General features: G+C 31.8%; 1 protein-coding gene and 1 non-coding gene across 4 annotated transcripts in view; both read left to right on the top strand.

Annotated features, from left to right (window-relative positions):
* LOC149417887 (uncharacterized) overlaps positions 1-12722 on the top strand; it is a 428973-nt gene that overhangs the window by 194293 nt on the left and 221958 nt on the right. The window lies entirely within an intron of this gene.
* TRNAT-GGU (transfer RNA threonine (anticodon GGU)) lies at positions 4392-4463 on the top strand. Its single transcript has one exon. It is a non-coding gene; the product is annotated as a tRNA-Thr (tRNA).

The following is a 12722-nucleotide window of genomic DNA, read 5'->3' as shown; positions in this document are numbered from 1 at the left end:
TTCCACTGTACTTATATAACCACCCTTTACAAAATAGTTTTATTTTTATTTATTTACTTATTAATTGACGCCTTGAAGGCTTTTACATGAATACACGTTTACAAGGATACTTTATCAGGATCACAATATTAAGTGTATATAATTTAGTACATAACACTTGTTTAATTTACATATAAATGACATGGAACGTAATATTAGTCATTCTTGTTTCTTATTTTACGCGGATGACATGAAATTATATAAATGCATTGACTCCGTAGATGACTGCAACCAGTTACAAGAAGACATTAACAAAATTGAACAATATTGCGAAAACAATCAACTATTTCTAAACCTAAGCAAATGTAATGTGCAATTAATTATACTTACAAATTGAACCTTGTACCATTACAATGGGTAGAAACAATCAGATCTCTTGGACTAATACTACATTCTAAAATTTTATTTAAGGATCATATTGAAAATATTTTAGAAAAATTTATAAACAAATGGTCTTTATTATAAGCATAGCAAAGCCTTTCCCGTAGCACACACCCTAATTATGTTATATGTCATATGTAAGGTCACAACTTGAGTTCGCCGCAGTCATTTGGAATCCTCAATATCAAACATATGTATATTGATCGTATCGAAAATATCCAAAACAAATTTATAAAACACCTATCGTATCGCTCGGTTTGACCCTATCGCTTTATATAAACGCATAAAAATCTATGATGCTTTATTCTTATACAAAATCGTGAACTGTCTTGTTCGTTCATCATATCTGTTAGAAAAGATTGCATTTCGTTGCCCCAAACAAAACACCAGATCGAACGATTTATTTAGAATATCTCACTGTAAATCCAAATACGCGCAAAACTCTATAATAGGACGTATGTGTGAAACTTCTAATACCTTACGAGATTTTCAACTTGAAATCAAATAAATTGCAACTCACTAAATTAATAATTAATAACTAAAAATACTTTTACTTTTGGGAAAATTATACTATTATGTGGAGGGAACTTTACTTCGTGTGGAGTCGAAGATACTTACGAATCTTTCAGGAAGGATCATGTGTTCAGTGATGAAATCAAAAGTTCCTCGCACATTTAATAATTAACAAATTAACTGATTCGTTTGTCTTCCGTAGTTTGTTTTATTATTTTCAATTAGTACCTATAACCATGCGAAAACTGTATCTTTAATAATATTATGTACTTCTTTAACATTTCATGGAATTTAATTGGTCTATAACATATTCATGTTTATTGTTATATTTCACTGTACGACTATAAGTTTCCTAAATAAATTTAAATAAAAAACAATTTTAAAAAAATTAGTTGAAAATAAAAAGTAGGTACAATATAAGTGGGTACAGAGTAAAACAGAAATAATAATATAAAAGATATTGAACATGACGTTAGCAATGTAAATATTTTTTTCGGAAGATGCAAATTTAATTTTATTATGGTTCGGACGGTAATATAGCGGGTGGGACTTCAACACTTCTAATTTTAAGCTGCCATATAATGTTGGAGATTTATTGCTTTTCCTACTTGAGATAGACAATAGATAAGGGTTTCAGTAAGTAGTTTACCTAACACTTAAAAATAAGTCCTAAAAATGATATTTACAATGCAACATTTTAGAATTTCATAATATAGTTGTAAGACACCGTGTTTATAAATATACCATGCCAAAAATATTACTGTACTTTACAATATAAGGCTATGACATTATTTGTGAACATGTGAGGAAATAATATATGTTTTTATGCTACTTTTAAAAAAGAAATGACGAATAAATATAATTCTTATGACAAAAACTATTTGGAATAGGATTTGTCGCATTCCGGAAAAAACAGATACCTAACTGAGTTTTGCAAATATTTTTGTATTTATTATTGTGACGGCTGTTTCGGGGTTCAAGTACTTATAAAATTTCAGCTACGCCACACGAAGGCAACTTATTTATATGATTTTATTTACCCCTTCAGTATTCTTATTTGTATGATGTTTTGGTGTTTTATTAACACACTTTGATCGGGTTATTTTTTCACCGGCAGACCGCTGAAAATGGGCGAAAATAAAGGTCCCGTGCGAATTTCTTTAATTTTTATTAAATCGCTATATCTTCGAAAATAATGGAAATATTTTAATAAAATTTTCTACATACTAACTCAGCATACCCAAGCTATAAAATTTCTAGCCGAAAACCAAGTATTATTTCTAATGCAACTAATTAAATCGAAAACAAAATCATTGTTGGGTCATTAGGGTTCAATTTTTAAAGTATAAACTAGGTTTCAATTTTATAAAATTACAAATTATTATATTTTCACCAAGCCCAAATCATTATAAAAACAAAAACAATTGCCACATCACTAGTATCGTCAGAGTAACACATTATTACCCATTCAAATACCACGTGTGCAATTGCCACCCAAAAAACCATCGGAACATGCTAATAATATTGGTTATTTTTTAAAATGAAATTTAAAATAATCTCCTCGGAACACAACCGTAGGACAATTTGCTTTTTAAAACCTGCCATGCACTTGTAAATATTTATTATGGTCCGCCTTACTGTGTTCGCCGATACCTGCTTTTGTTAGATGCGCCAGACACTCGGTAGTTGAGTGGGTGCGGAACCGAGATAGAGAGATTTGTTTCGAGTTCCAGGGACATAAAAACTCTCGTTCCAGGAATTGAACTATTATAATAACAGAATATGTTATCTAAATTACTTATTTCATTGTACTTCAAACGCAATACCTATCAAGTGTCAGGTGTTAATAATATAGGTCATTTTAGTTGAAATATCGATGTACACAAAAGATTCCAAGATAAATACTAAAAAAAGACTTGCATTACAATTTGATAATTACGTACGTATAGTTGGAACCTTTACAGAGAGATTGGTTTATAATATTCATATAAAAACATCGGATAATTTCTTCTTTTCTGCCATTGAAATGCGTCGGGCGCAGAAGGTAGAAATACACTTCCGACGTTAAGCATCAATCGACCGAACGCGAACGGGAAGAACTACCCTTCCCGATTAAAGTGTGTTAAGCTAGCTTGGAATGGCTTTAGCTGTGTTTGGTGACCAGAACTGAATATCCTGGTACTTCCCCACCTTCCTCTTCCTCGTCTCATTCCCCTCACCTACCTTCAGTCTCACAACATTCCCCAATTGGGGATAGGCCATAGTCTCACTGACTCCAGACGGGAGCGATTGAGACTCTTGTGTGGTATTCAATTAAAAAATGTACTAATAGACGTAAAAAGTAGAAGAACAACATAATATAACTGGAAGTGGGTTTACAAGCGTCCTGAGGGGTTTTACATGTTGGTAGTACAATATTAACATCACAGAAAGTTTTAAAACAAAGTAAAGTTAGTAATAATAAAAATAAAACTATATTAGATAAACAAATACAACAAACAAAAATTAAAATAACACAGCAAACAGAGAGGTTATTAATTTTCTTTTGAATTAACTTAATGTTTATAAGGTAAGGTTTATGCATAGCACAAGAATTGCAAATTATTATAAGCAATAATTATTGTAAGGCTGCGGTTACACTTGGAAGTTTTTTTTACCGTAAGTGAGTTAAGGCGATGCCATCCGTAGTAATGCAATATCAAGTGTTTTTGGTTTGAAAATGTGTTCGCCTAGAAATGTTTCAGATGCTTTAATTAAATACTGCGAGTAGAATACATCTTCCCCTTTGAAACAATCGAGTATTTTTTAGATAATTATTTTTATAAGCCCAGAAAAAAATAATGTAAAGGCCTATGAAAACTGCTTTAAAGTTCAAAATATCCTACTTACGAACCCATTTTCCGTTTTGATTTTAATGTATAATGTGGCAAATTAAATTATTTATAAAATGATCGAAAAAAATTTAATATTTATGCCTGAACATCCACAAAATAAAATAAAAGTCACTTTTTGGCCATGTTTTTTTCTTGCATAAATCAAAACAGGCAGATGGTGTTAAGCGGGAATTTAAACCTTATCGCCATCTACGTAAGGGTTGTTATTGATAGCGGCTCAATTTAAAATATTACACGACGTAGTGCATCGCCTTAAGGCAAAATTATCTATCGAAACGTCACCTATAAAGTGACATGCTGCCAATGGGACTCGAACCCACGGCCTTCTGATTACCGGTCAGCAGCTCTACTTCTGAGCTATGGCGGCTTATTTAATACCCGCCAAATTAGTCAATGTGTACTTAGTGTTCTGCAAGCAAAATTATTGCTTATTAATTTTTTTCTTACCTGAAAAAACCAACTTCATTTTTGTAGGTAAAGGAATTATAAGTGCTTAATTCTCCCACTTAAGGGCGTCGAGATATATGTCTTGATTAATTGACTAATTTGGTGGGTATTAAATAAGCCGCCATAGTTCAGTGGTAGAGCTGCCGACCGGTAATCAGAAGGCCGTGGGTTCGAGTCCCATTGGTGACATGTATTTTTTCTCGGGAGCTTTTTCAATTTGTAAGTTTTTTCTCTTACAATAATATTGCTTATAATAATTTGTAACCGAGAGGTTTACAAAAATCTTCTTTAATCATGGTTATTATCGGTTAAACTTGATTAATCTTAGTTTATCTTGGTTTATCTAAGTTAATCTTGGTTAATGTTTTGGTAGTCTTAGTTAATAATATGGGTATTCTTTGTTAGTAGCCTCCATACTCAAAAACTAAATACAAAAAACAAATATTAATATAAGTACACTGATGCTCGAACTCTGAATTTTGTAAAATAAATGGTTAAGCAACCTAACTTTTACTATTGTCTAATTACCTTGTCATAGTTACCTAAGATTATTTTTGAGAAATAGTTCTTTGCTAATTAGCGCCATGCACTAGTCACCAAACCTGCTGGAGTGTTATTTATTTATGCGACAATTTATGTTTCCATTTTTAATTTTGTACCTATTCATGTATGGGATTTCAGCACTGTGCAATGCCGCGTACAGTTCAGACTTAATGAATCCACCCATAAGCGACACTTTGAACTTAAACTCTTGTCTCTAACTGCTCAAGGAAAACCTCCCCTCTGCGGGTGTAAAACACTCAGCCAACCTCCAATCATACAGATGAGGTTAAGGAAATATCCGAAGAAAGAGTTGACTTTAATTAGGTAGGTAGGTAGCTGGGCAGGTAGGTACATTGAAAAAAATTGAAAAAATCGTCATACATATCTTGCAATACTTAGTTTTAATAAAGTAGTGCGTATCTCTATTTGATAGCCTATTACTCTTGGAATTATTTGACATTTACGTGCCTGAAAACTTGAGCAGTAGGTAGTCGTCATCATGACACGAATTGTTCAAGATACCAAACTGCAGAATAGATTTTCAAGCATAGCATAGCATGACAATATGAATTTTTCTGTTGAATAATATTGTAAAAACAGTATATATATTTAATTACTCTAAATAACCTCAAAACTTGGTTCGTATACCTACCTGTATTCCCTAATGTGTTTATTGTTCTAGATGAGAAATATTTTACGCATGCAAATTGCATTGTGTATATATCTACTGATTAATCTATTGATCAATACATTATTTTAGTAATTGTGGAATGATTTGCCGGCCTCTGTTTTTCCTCCCTCATGCATCATGGGTCTCTTTAATACCCATGTACAGTCTTTCCTCTCCTCAAAAAGACATGTTCAGGCCCAGAAGTAAATTATATTCCTCAGGGCCTCAATGTAAAAAATGGGTTTAAGTAAAGTAAACATTTTTTTCCTGCAATAAGTTATATCTTAGGCCCTTGAAGTGGTTTTTCACAAACACTCTACAAATAATCAAAATATTTTTTTACTAGGTAGGTAGTTCCTACGTGCTTAAGTGTGAACAGTGTACACTAAGGACGGGTTGTTTCGGAGAATTTGAACAATTCATCAAATTTCAACGTTCATTTTCGGGTTCTGTGAAAGTCCTATTCAAGTTATGTTACTATATGGTTGTAGGCTAGTTGCTTGACAAAACTGAAATAAAAACAGAACTTGAAAAAATCTTTCACAGAACTTGAAAATGAGCGTTGAAATTTGATGAATTATTCAAATTCTCCGAAACAACCGGTCCTAAGAGTGCATAATAATAATTGGATAATATTTAGAGCATCGTATTTTGAAAAATCACCTCATGGGCGCTGAAACTATGGTATGGTGATACTATGGCATATCCTTACAACGACACCCTTCGAGGATTTTCAGGATTAGCATAACTGATGAATTAGCAAGTAACCTTCCCCAGGACTTGTTGAAATTACAACTAGCTTATGGCAGGATTATTCGTTTATTATATCTTAAAATATCACGTGACATTAATATTTATTCAAAGACAGATCATTTATTTCATCTTATGTTGTTTTTTTTTAAATGCCACACAATAAAGTCTTTTACAAATTAAGTAGGTACGTTATTATAGGTAAGTTGTGCAAAGTAGTATGACAAGTTTAAAGTACATAATATAATAATAACTGTGTAAAAGAAGTACATAAAAGATAAAATATGACACGTAAAAGATAGATATAATAGTACAATATTCTTTAAGTAGCAAGTTGAAATCTGGGTAGCCGGTAGAGTCTACGAAGATTCATGTTATTTATGATGATAGAAAAATTACTATAAGCATTCCAGCTATTATTTGAACACGTATCCTCAGTGATTTTTATATATTATTATAAAAAAAGTGTTGTTACACATAATAAATAAATAAAACAATTTGTTGAGCACGAGACCACAAAAAAATTCAAGAAAAGCTAATAATCATGCGACAGATATAAATATATTAGGAAGATGGCCAACTATATAACAGATGGATAACTTTTTTTTCAAAATAAATGCAAAATATATTATTATTCGTCAGCATAATTCACATCGAATGACGTTATAGGATAATAACAGGATATTATTGTAGTACTTATATTATGTAATCAATACATTTATCTTAATAATCTATGGCTTGCATAGACATATGAATATTCCTATGTCTGTGATGGCTTGTCATTGAAGTAAAATCATGTATTATTTCATAGTGCTTTCACACAAACAAAAGTATTGAAATCCGTAAGTCTAAACTTAAACTTTAGGTTGCACAGTTTACACCCGCGCTGTGCAAGCGGGTTCCTTTCAGAGCATCGGACCATCATAATATGATTATTTGCCGGAAATTAAAACAAAAATTATGTCCTAAATGAAAAAAAATAATTGATTATTGACAGTAGATGTAATATGGACGATGGTCCCTTTACTTAATCAATTGTTTATGAAATTTTCCTTAAACTAACTCAACTCTTTTTCTTGTTAGAATGGTAGAATAGAGTCATTACATAGGTACATAATATTCGTGATAATTACTAATATCAGTGAACGAAATCGTTTTATCTAAAATCAGAAAAAATTGCAATCGCCCAACAAACATTTGGTAGGGCGCTAATGTCAGATGTTGTTAGCTTTGACGAAACAGATTCCAATAAATATAAGAGGGATCAATCAAATTAATAATAATATGACCATTCCGTGATAATTTTATCCAACTCAGTTCTATCTAAACAATAACTTGTTTATTTACGGTGATAAGTTTATTGTTCGCCAAAAAAGTTGAGAAAATTATTAGTTTACTAATACGGATTTTGTGTTGTTTAGATATATAGAGAGATTATCTTGCCTTTATCACGAGACTAATTTTAAAAGGGTTCCCAGATTTTAAAATAAAATTTTGAAACATATTTATATTAGATTAGCCGGGCTTTACACACAATTTTTAGAATTCGGATGTAGGTAGTAATTTTTATTTTATTCTTATCGTCAAGTATGCAAAATTTCATCAACATCGCAATAAAACTGTAGATTTGTATAAAAAGCCAAACCAAACATCTTTATATATTATGCATGTAGATAGATATAAAGCTGATGATCCGGCCTTGCCCGGCTTTATGCAATTATTTCGAAAAGTGGCCCTGTCCCAATGTTTTTGTTTTTGTCGAATGTTTTGAAAACATTTTGTCGCTGGAGACCTGACTTGAGATGACCGCCGCTAACTATGAAATTTGGCAAAATTTCGTTGTTGTTTCTAAGCATAGAAAAATAATTAATTTTCTACCAATCTTACGGTTTCACTGTCAGTGAATTCAATTCATTTGGCTAATACCATTTGTTCCCACCCAGTCAAGGCCTGGCTGGTTTCATTGGCTGGCTAAGTCCTCCATCACTGAATAAGCAACCAACATCTGCCGCTTATAATGACGGTAGTAGGAGATTTTTAAATAGTGATAGGTTTTACGAAATCCGAGAATGATTATCTTTCTTTTAAGAAATAAACCTTTTCGCAATTGTCGTCCATCGTAGAAAGGCAGCTACTAAGTCAGAATACTTATTGGTGACAAACATAACGCTAGAGCCAAAGCGGTTCGTTAAAATACAAGCCAAAATCTATAGTCAATTTCGACAGACGTGAAGGGAGATAATTACGTTATTTTCTGTTATTTCTAATATAAAATGTATCATAAAATCGTTCACCATTTTGAATTTTCGGAATGCTATTCTTTTAAAATTAAATTTGCATCATTCTAGACAAGCAAATTAAATTAATGTATTATGTCGTCAAATTAACCTTTGTTTGTATGGACTCGTCTTTTCAATGACAGCGTATCGTCATATACATAGGATATACACCGGTGCCAAATCAAGACCAAATTAAAAGGATTCTGAAAGCATCGGAATATAAACGTATGGCATACGGGAATATACGGAAGTCGTTAAATGTTCGTAATGAACGGACGCCTTATTAAAAACGTAATGTACTGTGATATTCGTAAGATATATGCGGTTACCAAAAGGGCAGCAATATGAGAGGGTGTCCAAAAGACTCTAAAATGTATGTACCTTGCAAAAATATGAATACCCTTAAAACACGATTTATGGCAAATTCTGTTACGATCACTTTATTCTATAACTATATATAAGTGAACATTCACAGCGTTTTTGTTTCTAAACCTACCATAAGCGGTGGTAGTCAAAAGGATGCGAAGTGAAAGGTCGCCACATCGGTAGCGGGATTTATATATATATATATATATATATATATATATATATATATAGAACCTTTAAAAGATATCTAATAACTAACATTAAATAATTTTAAATATTCTACTGGAAGTTATCATGTTGTTGCTTTGAATCCTTTCCAGTTACTTGCCTTCCAATTTATACTCATGTGTTCAATTTAGTTGTAGGTATACATTTATTATATTGTTATTATTGCTATTGTGTAGTGCTTTTATTGATTGCTGCTGTGTTGAAATGTTACAATACATTATGTTTTGAATTTTAGCTGGTTATTAGTATATCAGTTAACATAAATTTTTAAAATTTAGCTGGTTATTAGTATATCAGTTAACTTTAAATTTTTAAAATTTAGCTGGTTATGTATATCAGTTAACTTTAATTTTTTATTTATTTGTGTTCTTACATCTTCTATTATTTTTTTATTTATTATTTACAATATTGTATTTTTTGTAAAACTCTCAGGCCACGGGTACAGAACCCTTAGTTTTTTTGTCTGTTGATTGAAATCTGTTGATTTTCCAAAATAAATAAATAAAATAAAACAATATTGTTCAGGTTTCCCATTTGGGCCACGCAGTTTATATTGGCTATAAAAAAACTAAAGTTTTTCCATTTTTTAATGTGAAACCGCGCAAGAGTCCCAACTGCTCCCATCCGTCTGGAGGTAGTGAAATTATGGGATCCCCCAATATGAGGTATGTTTTAAGGCTGAAGGTAGTGGGGAGGGCAATGAGATGGGGATGTGTAAAGTGGGGTAGTTGGAAGGTGAAGTACCTGGCTATTCAGATCTGGTCACCAAACACATTCAGAGCCATTTCAAGCAACGTTTCAATTCTGAACGGTGGTCTTACACCAGAATGATACTGAGAGTAGTTTACTTGCTCACGCCGGGATTTGAACCCGCGACCTCCAGCTTGATAGTCGAGAGCCTTACCCTCGACCACTTCATAAGTTATTACATAATATGTCGCCTAATAATTAGACGTTAAAGGAGTCCTTGAAATGTGACTTTTCTTCCTATATTAGTAATTTATTTATTTTACGCCTATTAAGGCTTTTACATACATATATAACAATATTTACGAAATTATATTCGTATATAGTGCAGGAAATGACTGTTTAAAACACACATATAAATAAAAAAATATTGTTGAATTTGATCCACACAGTATGTAGGTACAAAATATAAAAATAAAAAATCCAAAATATTTTTTTTCTTTCAGCCGACAAAATACCGTAATACTGTCAATTTAAATACGTTTATCAAAATATTCCCCTACTTGATAAAAAAACTTCAATAAGGTATGCTTATATATTGAAATTAATGTACTAAATATATCAACAACATCGGAGTATTGCCGACTTTTTTTTTGCTCCCTAAAACACATCGCCTTGCATCGCACTGGGAGGAACGAATTCAAACTTCAGTCACTTCTAGACACACGGAACCCCAGATTACTACCCATCCCTCATACCTTTTCCTTCCACAGATCTTCCTCTCCCTCCTTTCCTTAAAAAAAACCTCCACATAGCATCCGCAAAGGAGACATTATATAATATAATATTGCACGAACGACGATCAAAGTTTTTTTTACAATTTCTTACTAAAAGTACCTAAATATATTTGAAAATAAAAACCATTATATTAAAAATATTGTAAGATGTAATCCAACTACCCTCACCTACCTCACTAGCCAAAAAATAAACTAAGGTTACCATTAAAACTTACCAAGATAACATTTTAGTTCATCCATGATTAATGTATGTTCTTATCTTATTTAACTATTTCTGTACATTATTTATACAAAGCTCCTATTTCAAGCTATTAAAGCCTTCTTTCGTTATCAAATTCGTTAAACATATTCGCAACTAACACAAAAAGTACCCCAGAGGTGTGCTTCCGAAATTTGAAATAGACGACGAGGATATCAGAAGAGGTAACATTCTTTCTTATAATATAAATTTTTGAGTTTCGTACCCATAAAAAATCATATTTGTTTATATTTTTAAATTCTTAAGCTGATCTAAGTATCAATTTGTTTTTTCTGGTAAGGTGATCGTTAACAAAAATTTTACCTCCTGCAACACCTACGCTCTTGCAGTCGACCCCCTTATTCTTTTTAATGGCCGCAAGCAGTTCGTCCTTCTTCCTTTTGGAGATGAATTTAGCCACCACGTTTCGATGGCGGGCGTCACGGGGAGCTGCTGCTATTCCGTCCTGAGAATGATTGCGAGGTTTGGCTCTAGTAATGAATTCAATGTCCTCTTCTTTAATGATTTGTCCAACGTTAGATTTTTACGAATTTTATTAGACTCTCTGCTAGGTTTTCATCCTTATTTTCGGGGAGACCGAAAATTTCAATGTTATTGTGGAGCAGCTGCTGTTCTCTTTCGTTGTTTGTTTTGTCCAGATAAGTTACGAACTTTTTTAATTCGATTACTTCGGCTTCAAGCTTATCCATTTTTTTAGCTTTTCTTCTAAAACCAAAATTACGTTAGTGTAGTCTTCGATGGTGCTATTGTTATGAACGAGTGTCTGTTCAAAGGAAGCAGTTTTTTAATTCATTGATTGCAGCTGGGAGGAGAGTTTCTTGATTTCGCTAAGAATAATTGAAGAGTCGACGGAGTTGAGATTGCTGGAGAGCGGTGATTGTCCTATTTTACATTTAGCGCACATCCATGACTCCCTCCGATATCTTCTTGAAAATTGAATTCTTAAAACCATAATGCTTAAAAAAGGAAACGAAAAAAAAAAACCTAATGTATTAATAATAAACTAGCGGATACAAAACCCACTGACGCCGTTCGCTGTTTGAAAACTTCAACGGTTCTTTTTGAAAATAACAGAGGGCGCCACATCCGTTCACAACAATCCTAAACCGTGCACTCATTAGGATAATAATACTCGATTTATTATTTTTCTCAAACATTTCTAATTCGGTATTACGGTTTTTTGACGCAAATTTCCTACCTACGTTTCGATAAACATTGCTGTATCATTACGTACATTGATTTTTTTTTTTTTATATGGATATGTATATTAATTTTTTTTAAAGAAAATTACTAACGTTGAACATATATATTTTACAAAATATTATAAGGAATAATTTATCATTATTATTTTTTGTTGATCCGCGTACATTTAATATTCTACCAAAACAAACACAAATGGCTAATAAAAAATTAAACTATGTAAATGAAATAAAATTATGCCTTTATGATTTAGATGTTTTATTTAAATTCTTTGCCTTTAACTTAACTTCCAAATTAACATGTTATTTTATTTTTAAAAATATGTAAATAATTAACTTAAAAAAAAACTAATATTAAATGATTAAACTTTATTTTTCACTTCTTCACAAATAATATTGAATTATTATACCGTACCTTTAAAAATTACCCTACAACTTGCATGATGTAGTATTTAAAATTTTTGTTTGTTTAATAAGTTTATTTATGTTCTTATTTTATTAGTTTTTTATATTACCCACGCACAGGCAGTGCCTTTGTGTTTAAAAAAATTATATGTACGTAAAAAAGAGGAATTCTTGTGCCTGATAAGGAAGTTACGATCCTAATTTGGTTGTCTATCATAATATGGGTGACCGAATAACTCATCAAACTGACAATTCAACACACCAG

Source organism: Hesperophylax consimilis, chromosome 14 (assembly GCF_061612785.1).
Source record: "Hesperophylax consimilis isolate HC1 chromosome 14, BYU_Hcon_1.0, whole genome shotgun sequence".
NCBI lineage: Eukaryota > Metazoa > Arthropoda > Insecta > Trichoptera > Limnephilidae > Hesperophylax > Hesperophylax consimilis.
This window is presented reverse-complemented; position numbering and strand designations above follow the sequence as displayed.